Source organism: Ursus americanus, chromosome 10 (genome assembly GCF_024610735.1).
Source record: "Ursus americanus isolate L20-20 chromosome 10, mUrsAme1.1.p, whole genome shotgun sequence".
In the NCBI taxonomy this organism is placed as follows: Eukaryota; Metazoa; Chordata; class Mammalia; order Carnivora; family Ursidae; genus Ursus; species Ursus americanus.
Window position 1 is genome coordinate 60,304,010 of NC_142136.1, and position 10,270 is coordinate 60,314,279.

At 50.6% G+C, this 10,270-nt stretch overlaps 1 long non-coding RNA gene across 1 annotated transcript; it reads left to right on the plus strand.

Moving 5' to 3' along the window:
- Nucleotides 1-3,487: 3,487 nt before the first annotated feature.
- On the plus strand, nucleotides 3,488-9,988 carry LOC123791766 (uncharacterized). The gene is made up of 3 exons (XR_006779494.2): nucleotides 3,488-4,182; nucleotides 5,622-5,712; nucleotides 7,507-9,988. It is a non-coding gene; the product is annotated as an uncharacterized LOC123791766 (long non-coding RNA).
- The last annotated feature ends 282 nt before the right edge of the window (nucleotides 9,989-10,270 follow it).

The following is a 10,270-nucleotide window of genomic DNA, read 5'->3' on the forward strand; positions in this document are numbered from 1 at the left end:
ATTACAGACAAAGTGTGCCTACCAGGCGATTAGATACAGAGGTATGAGCCACAAAGAACAATCAAACTGGAAAGGGGTTGTGAAGGGGACAGGGAAGATGGGAGCACTGGTCATGTACCCAGTAGCTGGTAGAGAGTGTACTGGGCTCCTTACATTTGCTGTTCATTTATTCTTCCTAATGATATATTATCCCCAGGAGACTGAAGTTCAGAGAGTACGTTAAATAACGTTCCCCGCAGTGGCAGAGTTAAACAGCGGTGAGGGCCGCGTTCAAACGCAGGTGCCTGGGATGCCGCGTGGTCATGCGCGTAAGTTACAAGAATGTAGAGCTACGTTGGGTGAAGGATTGTGAGTGGTATCCAGAGGAGGGAGGAAGGAGCTCGGTGAGGGGATCTGAGATGGGCTTTGCAGAGGAGCTGGGAGCTGAGCAGGGTTCCGATGATGGGGCGTCCATTCTTTGCAGGCAAGAGAAGCCGACTTGGGGCCCCTTAATTAATTAATTGGAAGGATACTGGTGGCTCACGGAACTGAAGCAGAAGCTGAGGAGAAAGAGGGCTAAGGCAGAGGTTCTTAGTGGGAAATGAAGAACTTAGGAAATAAAAGGTGGCCACATTCCCTGTCAGCTATATTGTCAATTCCATCATTTTTAGTTCCCAAATTTCCTGATTAAAAAAAAAACTCTGATAACAGAATCGTTCCAGCAATTCCCTCATGTTGTCTTAGGCCAGCCTTTTAACTTCCTTTCCAGTCAAACTTGTGGCCTTCTGAGATGCCTGCTGGCTAACTGGAAACATGGACTGTGAGTTTCTCCCAACTGGCGTATAGGGTGCAGCAGTGGGCAGTGACGCTGGGGGCACTGGGAGCAGGGGGACCGGGCATGTATATGAGACCAGGAAGAGGCCCTTAGGAGTCTAGGTTTGAGGCAGAAAGCAATGTGGGGCTACGGACAGGGGAGTCCGCTGGATTTGGGGTGAAAGGTCATCCTCAATGTTGATGAGGATCATTTTCTGTGGAGGGTTGAGGGAGCTGGGGATGCATCTTTTGGGTTATTAATTATAGGCGGAGTTCTGAGCTCTGGTTCTTCCCTGCTTTGTGCTGATTGGAGAGAACTGTAGCACAGCTGTCTGGTCGATCAGGCTCCTGGGGCTGTGGCCGACACAGTGTCACCCGGGAGAGTGGGTGACCGCTGTGGTTACTGACAGCATCTTTTATGGATCTGTTCCACTCAGTGCTGAATGACAGTAAGCGGGAGCTGGGCGGTGCTTTGCCAGTGTCAGGGTGAGTAGGGTGGTGGCTGAGAGGAGACACAGCGAACCTCGTGTTGGAACGATAGCAGGTGCACGTGGGCTGGGCTCTCAGCTACCTGTCTGCAGTCACGCTGGTCTCGCCTAGGTGAGCAGCGGGCACAGGTGCTAGGAATGATGCCGCTCTGTGACAAGGCACAGAGACACCGTCCCTGATGAGTGGCCTTGCGTGCAGAGGCGGCTGAAGGTGTACCTTGAGAGGTCGCCGTCGTTAATCTGCCATATTGTTGGAAGTTCCCCCGCTGAGTCTTTTGGGAAGAAATCCCCATGTTAATATCTCACCCACTAGTTCTCACGCCTGACTCTTCGTCAGAAGCCTCCGGAGGGAGTGTTAAAACAGTTTGCCGGGCTCCACCCCCAGGTTTTCTGACTTAGTGAGTCTAGCACAGGGCCTGAGAATGTGCATTTCTAACAAGCTCCCAGAGGGCGTTTCTGCTGCTGGTCCGCTGATCACATTCGGAGCATCACTGCTCTAGAACGCATTTTCTCAAGTGCCCAGGGAGCATTCTTGCATTTTTCTGCGGTCAGAAGACATTGAACCTGGTGAGCAACCCAGAAGACAAATCCTGTGAAAGTTCCCGAAGTAAACCCACTGAGGGATGCTGGGGAAGTGGGGCAGAGGGTGAGCCTTTAGGCCTACAATTTGCCTGGGGCGGAATATAGAACATTTGTTAGTTTCTTATTAAAGCTGCCCTCTGGTATGCTGTGACAAGGTGATTTCTTTTTTTGTATATCATGTGGGGAGATTTCCCTTGGTTTCTGGGAGAGACCTTGCACTAAGAAAAGAAGATATGACAGCAAAGAAATCTGCCTTTCATATCCACCCACTGCACTGAGACAGTATAAGTATTTTTAGAAAATGAGGGGATATTTGCATAGCATCTACAAGGTGCTGGGCACTGTGATAAGTACTTTGCACACATCGCTTATTGCAATTTAAAAAAATCTGCAAGGTCTCCACTATTTGCATTTTATAAATGAGTAAACTGAGGTTCAGCTGCATTAAGAAACATACCCAGAATCACAAAGCTAGAAATGGGCAGAGGCACGGCTTAAAAATATATATATCACTCTTATTCCAAATCTGTGTTCTCTTGCTTTACCCTTGGAAATGCAGAGTTCTCTATAAACACGTGCAGTTTGAAAAAAATGAAAGAGTACTTCTTAAGTTAAAACCAAGGTTATATGGTCAGGACTGAGGAGGTGCAGGCATGAATGAGTGAGAATTTGACATAAAGGGAGAAAGAACATAAAGCATGCCTAATCAGGACATCTAGAGATGTTTACCTTGTCCCCACTGGTTATTTCAAAGCTTTTTCTCACCTCTGCCCACTTCGGTGGCTTTCCTCAGGTGAGTAAGAGTTTAAGGAAACTAAAATAAGATGCAGGGGGCAGACCTGGGGAATCTTCCATGCAAAGTGCTTGGAGCAGTGCCTGACACACAGGCGGCACTCAGTGTTAGCTGTCGCCCTCATCACCACGTATCGCCTGCACGGAGGGCAAGGATGGGACTTAGGTGGGCACCGCCAGCAGCCGCTGGAATCAAAGATGAGACAATATATTGCAAAGAACAGATTGCTTTAGTCCCGGAAATTACCTGAAAATTCGGGGTTCTCACTTAGAAGGTAAAGAGGACCTTACTGTAGGACGTGAGCTGGAGGAATGAGGATCCGGGAGGTAGGAAAGGAAACGTGGGTCCGTGAGGTTCACGTGGCCAGCTCTTGTTGTCAGCCAGGAGGGTAATTCGGAATTTGGGGTCATCGAACTACAATATAAACTATCTGATTAGAAGTCTGGCCCTGTACCTGTCAGAGAAACTCTGGGCATTGTGTATGTGTCCTGGACCTAAGGCAGCTCTTGGGAAGAAAGGCTTGGCCGGAGAGCCAGAGAGCGAGAAAGCCACCAGGTGAGCAAGAAGCCAGGTGACTCCACGTGGGCGTAAAGTGGGGCGATGAATACACCCGTGGGCCAAAAGAGTAGGCTTCAAAGGTCAAGAGATGGCACGACCTTTGTGCACAGAGATCCAGGAGGAGCTCCGAGGAGGTAAGTGAAGGGAAGAGGTGGCCGGCTGTGTACGTGGAAGGGGTCAGAACAGAGAGAGCTGTGGGACCACCAGTAGAGGAGCCGGGGTGGGGGTGGGGGGACAGGGGGGGGCCGGGCAGAGCAGCCACAGTAAGGCGGTGGCGGACTGATCTGCGCACGGCTAAGGCAGAAATGCCAGGCCAGAGGCTGCGTTCCTTTTCCTAGGAGGCTGAAGGGAGCTGAGGAAAGGGACGTGCCAACCGCGGCGCAGCTGGGGAGGTAAACAACTGGCCAGATGTCTTAGAGACGACCTGTGTGGCAACCCGAACACATGCCAGGTATTGGGGCTGATGAATAGGCAGGGCCCGGCCCCGGGCGGTCACGCTGGTGCACGCGCACGTGTGTGTGTGTTTGTGTGTGTGTGTGTGCGTGAGAGCGTGGGGCTCGCTGTGCCTGCGTGTGCGTGCGTGTGCGTGTGAGCGTGGGGGCTCGCTGTGCCGTGCGTGCCGGCGTGTGCGGCGCGGAGACGCGGGGCGCGAAACCCCAACGTGCCTCTTGTTTCCGGAGAGCTAATTAGGAGCCTGGCAACAAAGCAGGAGCCTGGCCGAGAGGCGAGAGAGGGAGGCTGCAGGAGCCTGTCGGAAGCCGGAGCTCGACGTTGCGTGCTGTGATTGATGAGCTGCGGTTCCAGGGAGGAGCCATTTTAGAACGTCCTGTTCCTGTCGCTCGCGGAGCCGGAGGCGTGAACAGCCTGGGGATGCGGCCTGCGTGTAACTGTTTTGCAAGCCTGCCCGTTTCAGCCCGGTTCGGCGTTCTGCGACCGTGGGGCGTGGAATTCTTGGCACAGCTGATGGAGGTCCGAGTCGTTAACAGCCTCTCATTTCCTGCCGCTCCAAGAGAGCTAGGCACGGGGGTTTTCCGGTCAGAAGTGAGCAGCCTGGAAGGCTGTGGCCGCCCGGGCCGGAGGGGCAGGTGCTGGGGAAGGAGCTAGCTGCAGCCCTGGGCCCTGAGCCCCCCCGCAGGCTGGAGCTGGGTGCATTCTGTCCAGCAAGGGTCGGTTCGGGGCCCCCTCTGGCCATCCCTATGGTTCTACCCGCTCTCAATCGAGTGAACTTCCCTCCCTCCGCCAAAGTGTGAACTCAGGAATGTGAAGCAACATGGGAGGGGAATAAAATAAAAGAGCTAGCAAGCTCACACCAACAGAAATTTAGCTCACAAAATCAAGACTCGGGGGGGTGCAAGACGCATGCCCTCGATCACTGGCGAGCCTGGTCCTAACTGAGCGTGTTTCTAGTATAGACATTAGTAATGGAAGAAGAAGGGAATGAGGGAGGGAAAGGTGTCTGGAATGTGAGAGCACAGTGGAGGGCTGCTGCGCGGGAAGGGAGAAAGATGAAGTGCCCGCCGATGGCCAGAGGTGAGGGCCTGTGACCTGTGCCAGTTCAGGGGCCTCTGGGGTAACAGTGGAGGCCAGTGTCCTATGGCCAGGCTGGGTAGGGGAGTGAGGTCTGGAGGTAGGTGGGGTGGGGAGGTGTGGTGGTCAGGGCGCCACTTAGAAGTGGATTATTAACAGGGACCCAGAACTTGAGTTGAGTTGGGGGAGGGCTGCACTTTCCTTGGGAATTGGGAAAGAGGCAGAAGACACAGGGCTCAGGAGAGCTGCTGGAGATCTTGCTGAAATAGAACCACTGAGTTCCCATCTAAACTTTCTTGCAGGATGAGTAGAAAATATGGCTTGAGGGGTCTTTGCCTTGAGAAGACCCTTGATAGTTTCTTCTCCCCTCAGCCCCCTTCCCCTCATTCTCACTTTCTCGACTGAGAAAATGCTTTGCCAGCCAAGCTGACACTATCTGGTTCCTTCAGCTCCATATAATGTTACCTTTTGTGTCACTGCAGGCATCTTGCAAACACGTTCGATGACTGGGGATTCCAGCTGCCTCTTTCCCCACTGACATGCTCAGCAACGATTTCCATTCTTGTCTGTATTCTGTGCCCTTCCCGAACTCATCAGCAGCATCGAGACTAGGGGCCTTTTGCAATTACGTCAGGTCAATATTTATTAGCTCTAGGCAAAGGTGTTAGGTTAGCCCTCCAGGCGTGTTAGGGGAGGAGCAAAGGATGGGGACTTCATTAGGCTCATTTGATGAGTTCCTTTTACGTTTTGCATTCTCCCCAACTATATGTTCGTTCCACAAACATGCACTGAACATCAGTTTTGTGTGATGTATTGTCCTGGGTTCTTGGGCTTGCAAAGATGAAAGCCACCCCAGCAGCTCCATTCTTTTCTTTTTGCAGCTGGGTTTCCAGGTAGCATCCAGGGAGCTTAGCATCTAGGATTGGACAATAAGGCATTTTCCTGAATAACCATAGCCTGAAGCAGAATGTGGTAAGTACACCAAGAGGTGTCTCGATTTAAACGCTTGGGAGTTAATAGGAGGAGAGATTTACTATGTATGTTGAAATTGTATTCAAGTACAAGTTGTACTGGGAGAAAATAAATAACCTATTCACTTCATAGTAATATAATAAATAAAATATTATTGACATAGTTGGCAATACTAGGTAGGCGTTGCGAAAAAGTCTGATGTATAAATAACGAGGGGTTTGTGGAACCACAGGAGCTCGGATGTTAGCAGCACTGCAGGCAAGCTTGAAAGACATCCAGTTCAATCTCCTCGTTTTGTGAATTTACAAACAGATGTCCAGCTAGGTTAAGTCAATTGTCCAAGATCAGAGAGCTCGTTTGTGGCCAAGGCGGGAGCGGAGGCCAGGGCTGCTCACTCGCTGGGGTGGTGACATCAGCCACTGTCCTGCCTCAGCTGAACCACTGCCCTAAAAACCACTCATCCCATTTGGGAGATTTGTATCCTGATCCCAGCTTTCTTACCAGAATGCTGGTAAAGCTTTTTGTCTTCTTATAGAATGTAATGAATGTGACAGTACTTTGCTGAGGACTCATGGCCTGGGACTAGCACGGAGCAAGGAAAACAAAGACGATGGGCTGGAGTATAAGTTGCTTCTCTATGTTAAAGAAAATGTTGAGAAGTTTCAAGGAGAGCTCTGTCTGCCGTGGCCCCCCTCTTTTCCCGTCCGGTCTCCCCTCTGCGGCGTGCCCATCCCCTGCCCCACCTTCTTGGGGATCTGCTCCCCTACTCCGCAGCCATGTGTTCCCAACTCACGCGACACAAGAAGGGAGAGTCAGCTAGTCCAGCTTCTTCTGTCTCTGTCCGTTTCTGTTTTTTCTGTTGGCCAGTCTGCCTATTAGTTCCTGTCTATCTGTTGGTCAATCTCTCCTTCCATTTGTCTTCCTGTCTGTCCTTCTTTTGCAGTTCTTCTCTCTCACCCTTAAGGAATGTGCGATTTTTCTCTCATCACATTTATACTACTCTCCTAGCTTGATTTCCAGTTTTGGCTCTCTCATAACAAAAGTCAGCCTTGGCCCCAACTCTACATCCTGCCTACGTTGCAGTCTGTCTGTCTCCCTGTTTCTGGCTCAGTCTTGCCACAGACCCCGGCTCCTATCCCCCTGCACCTTATCCGATCGGCTCCGTCCATCTCTTTCCCCCCGCCGGGCAGCGGGCTGTTCCTTTTGGACTGGTGGTACCAGAGCAAAGTTATTTGTACAAAGCATGGCCATCTGCAGTTATCCTTAAAATGTGATTTATGAAGGATGTACATGGTTCTGCGTCTCTGGAACCCACTCCGTCGCTTCCTCAGCACTCCGTCTGGTAAATTGCCTCTTCTTCCATGAAGCCAGCCATGAGCGACGGTGCCCTCCTCTCACCCCAGGCCCGTTGGTCGTGATGCTCCCGTGGCACTTCTTCAGCTTTGCCTTGGGCCATGGCGAGGTCTGCCAGTTCCTTTCTGGCACTAGACTGGAAGTGACCGTAGGCTAGGAACCCTGTCTGGAGCATCTGCATCAGGCTCTGAACTCTGTCTTGCACGCAGACAGCTCAGAAGAAAAGGCAGATTCTGGCATTGTTTCAGTTGGACTAATCTGGAAAACTTGCAGGGCTCCTTTTGGGGGTAAAAATCTATTTGGAGAAATAGGGCGTGGGTACATGCAAAGGGTATCTTCATGAAATCGCATAGTAGCAACCGTGATGCCACCACCACCGCCATCATTTATAGAACCTTTTTGCCGGCCACTTCTAAAGCACTATATCTCCTTTAATCCTAGCAACAACCCTGTTCAGGTGGGTACTACTATCTCCTTTTCACGGAGAAAGAAATGGAGTCTCAAGGAGATGGAGAAAGTCACCCATGTTCACAGAGCTGGTAAGTGGAAGAGCTGGGTTTTCAACCCAAGGGTATCAAATGTCAAATCTGATCTATGTTGTGGGCATGCATTGGTAGAATGATGGAATGATCTTCCTAACCTCTTATTCAACCAACATATAAGAGCACAAGGTCTCTTTGGCAGCCATTTTGTTTCTAAATCTCTGTTTATTTTCCTCCTGGGTCCACTCCGTGGCATTACCACACAGCTGGTAGTACGCATTTTTTTTCTTCCAGATTTTCCTTCCAAAACACATCGTTAATGGCCCCGCTTCTAAAGCTTATGTCATACTCTTTGATCCCTGGCACTGGGATTGTCATTAAAACGTCTCTTGGACTCAAGTCCCCGTGACATTCTAGTCAGGGTTCTTGCAGTGTAATTCCACTTGCTGATGTTTTCCCTTGGATTGAATTTGGATGATGAGTGGTCCCCCATTGCTTCCAGAATCTGCCTTCTCGCCCTCAGGCACTGACTGTGTGGCTCTTCTTTTTCCCTTCCAAGGGCCCTGCTTGCCTTCTGGAATGGTTGGGGCTCAAAAGCACTTGCAGGCAAAGCACCTCTGGACATTTTGGTTTGCTTCCATGCCATTGCCCTTTCTTCTCGTCTTCTTCATTCTGGCTCCTCCATTCTTCCATTCTGTGCAGAACGGGGCCCCATCCTCCAGCCCGTCCTCGGGGCCCGCAACACCTCACCCAGTCTCTCATCCTTTCTTTTGAGGCTTCCTCTGAAATATCCATCACTTGACCCATTCTCATAGTCTCTTCCTTGTCTCTTGTCACGGCTGAGGCAGTTCCTCAGATCTGTTTCCCTCAGTCCCTTGGGAAAGGGCCGTCCTTTCAGTCAATGTGCATTTATTAGCATCTTCTGTATGCTATGCTGTGTGGTTACAGGGATAGCAGAGTCCTAGAATGCTTAAAAATACAAATAGACTTTATTTTTTAGAGCAGTTTTAGGTTCACGGTAGGGTTCTCACATATGCACACCTATGCACACCTTCCCCACCCTTGCTATCCCCATCAGAGTAGCACATTTGTTATAATTGATGAGCCTAGATGGACACATCATCACCCCCTGACGGCTGCAGTTTGCATTAGAATTCACTCTCGGTGGTGTACCTCCTATGGGTTTGGACGAATGTATAATGACACTTATCCGCCATTGCAGTATCATTCAGAATAGTCTAACAGCCTCAGAAGTCCTCTGTGTCTCAGAGGAGGCTGGCACACAACTAATCACAATACAATTGGGACAGTGTGACAGTAGAGATATGAGGAAAGAGTGTCTGGGCATAAAGGAGGGGTAGCTAATGCACGGAAGTTTGGGGTGGTCAGGTCAAAAATTTGAGTTCTATATATTTGCAGAGGATAAGAGTCTCGTGAGGCATATGAGGCCCACGGGTCATCCTGAGCAGGGACAGCAGGCGTGTTCGAGGGAATGTTTGAGGGAGTGTACAATGTGGTGTCTTGGGGGTAGTTAAGTTATATGGGAACTCTACAGTCCCATAGATGGAAATGGGATTCTGACCTCAGCATCATGCTTGCTGTGTGATCTTGGTCACATGACCGAGCCTCTGTAAACCTCAGTTTCCCCATCTGTAAAAATGGGGAGGATAATAGTACTTGTTTGTAGAGCTGCTCTGGGGGGTTCAGTGGATGCATTTAATTAGCCCAGTGCCTGGCCTCTGTATGTGGATCTGAATGTCAGCCAGTGGTGTCGAAGCAGAGAGGATGCTGGGAATGGTACTCAAAAGGCAGATTGTAAAGGCCTTGGCACTGTATGAAGGAGTTTGGACTCCTCCTCTAAGTCAGTGCCTTTCAGTCTTGACGGCACATGAGAATCACCGGAGACTTTGTTAAGAGGCAGATTTTTTAGTTCTCTCTCCAGAAATTCTGTTTCAGTTGGTCTTGGCCAGGCCCAGGAATCTGCATTTTTAATGGCTCTGATGTGAGGGGTGCAGATCACACTTTGGACGAGGTCACTGGGAGATCAGAAGGCTTTTCATAATATCTCTACAAAACGAACCAAGAGTTGACAGACGCAGAGACTGCAGAGAGAGGTTTGGGACTTCTTAACTGTTGGGCAGCCAATCGGCCCGTGGAGCTGGAGCCAAACCCCAGGCAGGCTTCTGGACTCTGAGCCCAGGCTCTTTCTCCTTAATTCAGACACCAGTCACCTAGTGCCGAATGAAAGCCCAACCAAACCCTGGCCGCTGCCGGGCTTACAGGGCTGGACGAACAGTGTGTGTGCCCTGGCAGGCTGCGATTCAATGAGGGGCCTGTGCTGTCAGTCAGCACTGCTCTCCCCCACCCCGAAGACTCTACTGATTCAGAGTAAAAACGCTTATAAATGTCCAGGTCCTGGAATTGGACTCCTTGTAGCTCTCATAGCACAGATTCTCAGAAAGAGGAGAACAGGCACCCCTTTTGGGGAGGGCTTTTTGCAAAAGAGCACAAATCCTTTGGGGGGTCTCACCAGGGGCTTCATTCTGGGTGTCGGGGGTGCTCTCCTGTCTGCTTGGCCTCCAGGGATGACTATATTTTATGTCCTTGTGGCCTGCCTGCCCTCTCCTGGTTCCTAGGGCTGCAAGAAATTGTCTCTACCTCTTGTAGAAGGGGCCCCTGCCTTTTGGTGGCCAGGACTAGTTCTCTGAGCTACCTGGCCAGCT